This window comes from Vicugna pacos, chromosome 3, assembly GCF_048564905.1.
Source record: "Vicugna pacos chromosome 3, VicPac4, whole genome shotgun sequence".
NCBI lineage: Eukaryota > Metazoa > Chordata > Mammalia > Artiodactyla > Camelidae > Vicugna > Vicugna pacos.
In genome coordinates this window covers 52507521-52515998 of record NC_132989.1, presented here as the reverse complement: position 1 = coordinate 52515998, position 8478 = coordinate 52507521, and the positions used below count along the sequence as shown (strand labels likewise).

The 8478-nt window shown below is 32.2% G+C and overlaps 1 non-coding gene across 1 annotated transcript; it reads left to right on the top strand.

Annotated features, from left to right (window-relative positions):
* The first annotated feature begins 7998 nt into the window (after nt 1–7998).
* TRNAG-ACC (transfer RNA glycine (anticodon ACC)) lies at nt 7999–8071 on the top strand. The gene has a single exon. It is a non-coding gene; the product is annotated as a tRNA-Gly (tRNA).
* The last annotated feature ends 407 nt before the right edge of the window (nt 8072–8478 follow it).

The following is an 8478-nucleotide window of genomic DNA, read 5'->3' as shown; positions in this document are numbered from 1 at the left end:
CTAGAAGAAGAAAAGCTTATTTAGACATTACTTTCCTCATTTGCTAATTGAGATCTGGATTCTCTCCCCTAAAACCCTTTGCTAGATCTAGCCCATATTTTGTTCTCCTTTTTTTCTATATTAATAAAGACCTCTAATATTAACTAGGCAAATAGCTATCCGAAATAAAGACTGTAGGTAGCAGTCGCTCTCATAGCATGGTGTTGCCATGTGACTAAGTTCTAGCCAATGAAATGTATTTAAAAGGAATGTGGATGACTTCTGGACCATACCCTTAAATGGAAACTAGCTTCCTCCTTTTCTCTGGCACCCTCCATCCAATTGGTTTGAAGGTAAAATTGATGGGTAGCCCTAGATTAATTCTTGCAAATTATGAAAGCGACAAGGGAATAAAGGCTTTCTGTTGCAAAAAGTAGCTCTAGCACTTCATGTAAACAGGAATCTTTCTGCATTGTTTATTAAATATCTTTGTGACATACTCTTTATTTTTAACCAGGACTGAACAGAAGATTTTTAGGTTTGTGATTTATATTTCCTTAGTACCCTTCTTATGGTGGATGCCAGTTTTTATTTTTATTTTTTTTTGTTTTTTATTTCATTTTTATTCTCTATTTGCTTAATTCAGTACTTGCACCCTATCTTCTAGTATTCTTAAAACTGTTTGAATTATACCCCCCTGTTCTTTCATTTCACTGTCTATTTCACTGGTCCTGAAACACTGAATACATTCTGTTCCTTCTCCCTTCATACATATGACTTTTTTAGTTAACCCTCTGTTGCTAATCTGGATATCTTCTTTATTTCTCCACTTGCTATTTTATTAACAACTATTTCAATGCTGTTTCATGTTGTTGTTTTTCACTTTTGTTTTTCCCTTGGTCAGCCTCAGAGCAGCTTCTACTATAGCTACTTATGTGACAAGTCCACTCTTTTTAAACTGCTAAGAGCTTACTTACATCTCTTTTGGGTCTATTAAATTATTGCAGTTCAATTTTTGATGATGCTTTAACCTAAGATTTGAAATATTTAGTGTCAACTAGATATGAAATGAGAATACTCATATAGGAAAGACAAAGGAAAAAATGTTTATACAATAAAGACATCTTTACAGTGAGACTAGCGTTGTTATTAGCTGACTGATAAGTTTAAAAATTATAAATTATTTTATTTACTACTGAAGAGGTTCTACATTTTGAAAAGTGATTTATTTTATTTTCTATTGATCCACAAAATCATAGATCAATTTAATTTGTCTTCCAGATATATTATTTCTGTTGAAATAACCCAGTTTATAGTAGTATATAACTTACGTAGTAGTCATAGATTTATAATTAATAAAGATTACAAAATGTTTTTAAAATAGATTAACAGAAATCATAAAATGTAGGAGATAAAGTCTCCTAGTGTTTAAGAATCTGTAAACATGTGCCAATGCATTTGTACGTAATATTTTATGCCATCAGTTTTCTTGATTGACTAGAATTCTTTCATGACCCTTCAGTAAATTCCAGTGTGAAAAACATTAAAGCAAAAAAAAAGAAAAAGTAAAATACACATGTGCATTTAATTAAAATCCCAAAGAAAATAGCAATGCCTATTTATACTCATTTAAAAATTTTTATTATTCAAATTGTTTTTGCATACGTTTTCGGTAATGATGATAGTCCAACGAAACAAGTTCTACTTATTAAGATTTCATCTTGCAGCTGAGAGAACTGAGGCTCTAACAGCTTCAATGCTGACCATTATGTCAGTTATACAATAATTAATAACAATTGGTGTGTGCCCCAGTAAAATCTGTCACAGTGTTTATTTATTTAGGTTTATTTATTGTTATTGTATTCACTAAAATGAACTGTATTGTCTATTAAAACGACCTGTTAAAATCAGAACTTGTCACACTTTTCTACGCATACTTGCATATACTTAAATTAGAAAGATTCTCTATGGGTTCTGACTTTACTCTTCCATCATCCACAAATGCGTTGTGCCTCAAATATTAATCGCATACCAATCTTCTGCAGAGCTTGGGAAAAAAATGAAGATTCTGATTCAATAATTTTGGACTGTGCCAAAGTCCAAATTATATCTGCCTCTCTAACAAGTTCTCTGGTAATGCTAATGTTGTTAGTCCATAAACAACACTTTAGGAAGCAGGCTCTACAGAACTGGTTATGATGAGTGCCGTTAAGAGACTAGTTCTGGTTCCTACTCAAAATCCTCTTCTGTGTGTCCCAGATGGACTTATGCCTTACAGTATGTGTTGAGAGATCTCTCACTCATTCTTTCAACCTGTTTTAATGTTATCATTAGTTTCTAAAATCTCTTAGCTACATAGGTTTTATTGTTGAATTTTGTTTTTAAGGGCTAAATAAACTGAATACTTTCCCTTTCCAGACAACATTTCCCTTACTTCATCTTCAAAGAAATTTATATACATTCATCTCTATTGTTTTTCTATGCTAATAAAGGCACATAAAGCATTGTATTTAGAGGTATACATTAAAATTTATTTATTTTACAAAAATGAGGTGATATTACACCTACCTCTCTGCATCTTACAATTTTCACTTAGTAGATCAAGATGGAAAAACTTCTATAAGAGTATCCTTTTTAATATCTTCATATTTCCCATAGTTTGAATATGCCATACTTTACTCAACCATTTTCATACAGATCAACACCCACCTTATTTCATTTTTTTGCCGCAACACAGCTACAATCAACATCCTTGTAGCTGTACAAGTGAGACATATCTCCATAGAGTATAGTCACAGAAGAAATGCTGAATATGTACATTTTTATTTTAAGGAATTTTCAAGTACTGTGAAATTTATATTTCTACTAGAAACATATTACAGTACTTTCTTCTGTTAACAATCCATGTTGCTAATGAGTAAAAACACACTGAATGCATCATTCATTGTAATGTAATATCAATAAACCATTTATTTTGTATATTTCCCTGTTTCCAGAATTGTGGCCATACTATATTACGTCTGTTAATTCAGTTGCAGACGTTAACCTTAATCAATAATAGGCATGTTAATTTTGTTTATGGTGTATTTTGTGATGCAGTATATATTTTTAAAAATACATAGTAAAATATATCTATCTTTATTTTTTCATAGCTTTTAGATTTTTAGACATTAAGATTAAATTTAAAAGGTTAAAATTCTTCCTAACCAATAGGATATTCTTTTAATCTCTTACATTTTAATATAAAAGGCTTAATTTTTACATTTACATTGTATTTTATCTCATTTATTTTTATGAGTAGTATGAGATCATAATCTTTATATTTTTCCTATTTAGAATGGCAGTTGGGTCAACACATTTGTTACATCAGCCATTATATCCCCCCCAAAATTAATGTACAACAGTGTCAAATATAAAATTTCAGTTATGTGTACCCTGGAATCTATTTGTTCTTTTTACTTGGTTTCACTCTTGCATTTTCTATTCTTATACCAATAACAATTTCTTTAAAAATTCTGAAGACTATATTGTTTCAGTATTTTATAAGGCTAGTTTTCTATTTTTCTTTGTTATAATTGTCTTGGCTATTCTCAAAATTTTATTTTTCAAATAGAATTCAAAAGGGTGGGAAGGGATAAATTGGGAGTTCAAGATTTGCAGATACTAATTACTATATATAAAACAGATAAACAATAAATTTATACTGTATAGCCCAGGAACTATATTCAATTATCTTATAGTAACTTATGGTTAAAAAGATAATGAAAACGAATATATGTATATTCCTATATGACTATGAAGTATTGTACTGTACACCAGAAATTGACACATTATAAACTAATATATTAACAAAAATGTATTTTAAAAAAGAATTCAAGATCATTTTGCAGTAGTAAAAAACAATTCTGTTGTGATTCCACTGGAAATTACATTAAATGTGTAATATAATTCAGAGAGAATTGATAATATCATCACATTAATCTCCCTATCAAAAGCATAATATCTCATTCTACTGTTCAGATTTTATTTTACGTTATTAAGATTGAGCACTGTTCCGTACAGATTGTAGTATTTGATGTACTTGACTTCAGTTCTACTTCCTTATTCAGTGTTTGCTTTTTTTGTCATTTCATTGTTAGTACAGTTTTCTACTTCTATATTTTGCTGATTTATTCAAAAGGTGCAAATTACTTTTTTTATTTTTCCTTTGAAGACTTCTGCTTCCCACTATGATAGATTAGCTTGTATTAGACCAACTTGCCCCTTCAAGCATTAAGTATAAATGTTGTAAGAAATACCAAAAAACAGCTCTTTAAAGGTAAGAGACTACAATTAAGAAAGCCCCAGAATTTTATGGGGTAAAGATCCTGGAGAGAAGCTAAAAGTGTTGACAAGAGTCCAGTATTTTCTGCCACCTTTCTTTCCAAGTATTTGTTGGTTAATAACAGTAGGAAACATAGTAAGCAAACATAAATAAAGCTCTACATTTACAGTGGTCCACTGGAGCCAAGGGAACAAATAATTGCAATTCAAGGTTACAACAGAGGAGAAAGACCCTATAGAAAAATGAGTTTAACCTTCTATGCTGCTTCTCTCCTTGAAGCATTATTCATTTCTTTAAGTCATAGGACAAAGGCTAAGAAACTGAGGGAACACATATTTATGGTCTGAACCAGGTATCAGCAGTCTATGACCCACAGGTTAAAATCAGCCCAACATCTAGTTTTGTAAATAAAGTTTTATTGGAACAAAGACATGCTCATTTGTTTATGTTTCTTTAATGGATGCTTTTGTAGTTCAATGGCAGAAGTGAGTAGTTATGACACAGATGATATGGCCAGAAAAGCCTAAAATATTTACTATTCAGCTAATCACATAAAAAGTTTATTGATCCCTGGTCTTTGAACCAAACACTTTTAATTACAAAGGGAAGTTTCTTGATACTTATGCTAGGAAAAGGAGGGTAAGTATAAACAAGGATTGCTCTAAACAAAACCTCAGCAGATAGAATAGAACAGAAAAAAAAGAAAAAAGAAAAAGAGGCAATTTAATCAAATAATACTGCTCTGAGGAGGAAGATATTTTAAGCAAAAGTAAAAGTTTTAATTTAACTTATACACAATTTCAATTAAAAAGAGAATTTTAAATCTATGGATTTGATCACATTTGAAAAGTTCACAGCCAGTATTGTTTCAGTTATTGTTCTGCCCTATTATTCCCTTCCTCCTCTAATGCAAATCCAATTATGTGAATGACAGACCATTAGCTCTTTTGTTCTTTTCTGTATTTTCCTGGATATTTATTTCTATACCATCTTCTACTTCACTGGTCTCTTCTGTTTGCTATTCTGCTTTTAAACCCATTCATTAAAAGTTTAATTTCAGTTATTGTATTTCTCAAATTTAGAATTTCTCTGCTTTTCTATTTTTATAGATTCTAGTTTTCTGGTACAAATCTCTGTATTTTCCCCTCTTCTCATGAACATATTAATAACAGTAATTCAGAAATACTTATCTAAAACCCTAACATCTCTATCATTTCTGGGTCTGTTTCTTTTATCTGATTTTTTTTCTCTTAAATTTCTGTCATTTCTATCCCATCTCCTGACAATTTTAGAAATCATTTATTTAATGACAGCATTGTGTTTGAAAAACACAAAATTTTCTCTTGCCTGCTGATTAAGACTCAGTCCAAAAAATTGGACTGAGGTGAAAGCAGTCTGGAGAGAGGTACAAAAACATTGTATGCCTGGTCTAAGAAGAGGCAACAGTCAAATTTTCAGTTCCCTGGCACTCAAATTTTCAGAAGCACAGAGGAATCCACATGCTAGGGCTGCTGTCTCACAGCAGCTCCGTGCAGAGGGACCAGCTGGTCCTCACCGAAGCACTCCAGGAGGAAGCAGATAGACTCTCCCCTTGTGGGGAATGGGATTCATAGAAGCTGAAGGCCAAGTTCTAACTGGAATCCATCAGGTCCTTTAGGTATTTACCTTAAACTTCCCTCCACTTTTCCTGAAGTGGTATCAAGCCCAGTGGGGAAAATAACCATACCAGCTCTCTCCTCTAGGACTCCAGTTAAGCCTGAGGCCTTGCTACCAGCCTCTAAGCTTCAGTTTAACTTGTGTGCAGCATGAGAGAGAGAAAGTTGTTGGGTGGCAATTAATATAATGATAGCAGGACAGTACTGCCTCTTTCAAAATGTATTTAAAATAACACTATTTCTTCAAAAAGGCTTATTATTCCAGAAAATTCTTTTAAACAAATCTAACTCTGAGGGAAATTTTATGCAACTGAAATAAAAGCCTAAAATAGGCTCTTATTCTTTTATGGCAGTAAACCAAACAGATCATTAGTGGAAACATCACTATAATAACTTTTCTTTCCATACGCCAAATAGTTTCGTGCAGAACATAATTTTACTAATAGTACCTCCTTTTATGTGTACTCCGTATAGTCTATTGTAGAATCTATTCCAAAATAATTATGTGTTTGTACATTTAAATTTCAATGGAAAGTTATAAAAATAGAATCATTTCTTCTGTTTAGGCAGATATTTGTTGGTAGATTTTTCACATTTTTAAAAAATTCCACGTGAGAAGATAAAACATGATAGCTATGCATTTCTGAGCCAACTGACCGAGTTGGATAGGTATAGCAGTTAACATCATGTGGAGGATTTTACAGAAATATGTTTAATATTCTCTAAATTTAAAATGCTCTTCCCCCCAATGATTATATCATAAATAGAATTAAATAAATTATTAAACCTTCAGGAGTCTGCAATTCTCCAAGTGCTAAATATATTGAATTACTAGGATGCAGTTTCTTTTCTTGTTTTCTCGATTTCAAATGACACTGCACTGGCAGCAAACAAAGCTGAACCAAATTAACATTGAACAATGAAGAAAAATGAAGCTGGCATCTCAGCCCAGGGGATCTTGCCAGAGGAACACAGTTTCTTTCTCCATTCCTAAACTCATTCCACTTTCAGGGAATGAAATGGATTTCCTATTCCACACTAGTAAAAAGGGGGCTGAATTCAGGAAAATTCAAATGCTTGTGAGGAGAAATGCTAATTCTCATCATCCATATGTAAATAATAAATGTCATAAGTAGACCTCGAGTACTATGATTAAAAGCTGTTGTTCTTTTAGTTTATCAATACAAAATTTATGTGCAAGGTAGCAGGTGATTATCGGAGACAAACCCACGTTTGTGGGCAGTGCTGTTAGTGGGAGTCCCATGATTGCTCAGCCTTGAAGATGCACCTCACAGACTTCCCACCACCCACTGACTTAATTATGATCAGTTTCCATGTTAAAAGTACCTCTGGGAGATACTTCAGTAATCTAATTATACAGATGAAGGAATGGAGAACCAAAGAGAAGCAACTGAAGTACTTACTTCCAATCACCACTTAGTAGAGTTGGAGGAGATCCCACATTTCCAGATTTCTACTGACTTAGATTTTTATCCCCCTTTACTAACAAGATATTAACTAATTCAATAGAAACAAAATGTAGAAACAGTTGGAATTTTCTCATGACTGAGATGTCTCTGTCTCTATCTCTATTGCTATATATAATCTCACTCACTTTTAAGATATTCAGAGAAGACAAATATCCAACAAATTATGTGAAGGAGAAAAAAGGAAAAGTACCACTGTGACTTTTGGGGTATTTGAAAAATGAGAAACTTGCTGGGTGAAAATAATGAATTGGCCTCCAACACGTTAAGTATTAGGTGTCAACAGCACAGCATTTACTTGAGTGCACACTGTGGTGAAGAAAAACAAATACATCTCGATGTGTTAAAAGCAATGGATTTAACTTGTCACAAGGTCTTTTGAATGAATTAACTCATTCCTCTACACAAGACAAAATGACAGCTGGAAATTTGTGAGTAAACCTCAAAAACGGTGACAGTATAATGACACTGATAGATAAAATATAAGGTGGCTCTTAGGTGAGCAGAAGTTTCCATTCATTAAGAAAAATGCATTTTTAAAAGTAGATTGGGGGGAAGGTATAGCTCAGTGGTAAAGTGACTGCTTACCATGCATGAGGTCCTGGGTTCAATCCCCAGTACCTCCAATAAAAAGATAAATAATAAACCTAATTATCCACTCTCCCCCCACCAAAAAACAAAAACAAAATAAAATAAGAAAAAAAAATTTATAAAAAAAGCAGATTGAAGAAAATTTGTTATAAACAATCAAAACATACAAACACCATCTGAGTTTTACTAAATTCTAAATGGATTCAACTTTGTACGGGGGCTTGACATACGCAGTGACAATGCAGAAGATAACTATAAAAGGGATTATAAGATGTGCATTGGAATTTCCACAACTATTGTGAAACAGAAAGCGATTTTTCTGCTAAATGAAATAGAGATTTGAAAAGAAATCTTTAAGCAATTTATGATTTAAATGTATTTGTCTTTCAGAAAATACAGTGAGCTAATTTTCTCATTTAAGGGCAAAGAAAGTTAACATAGG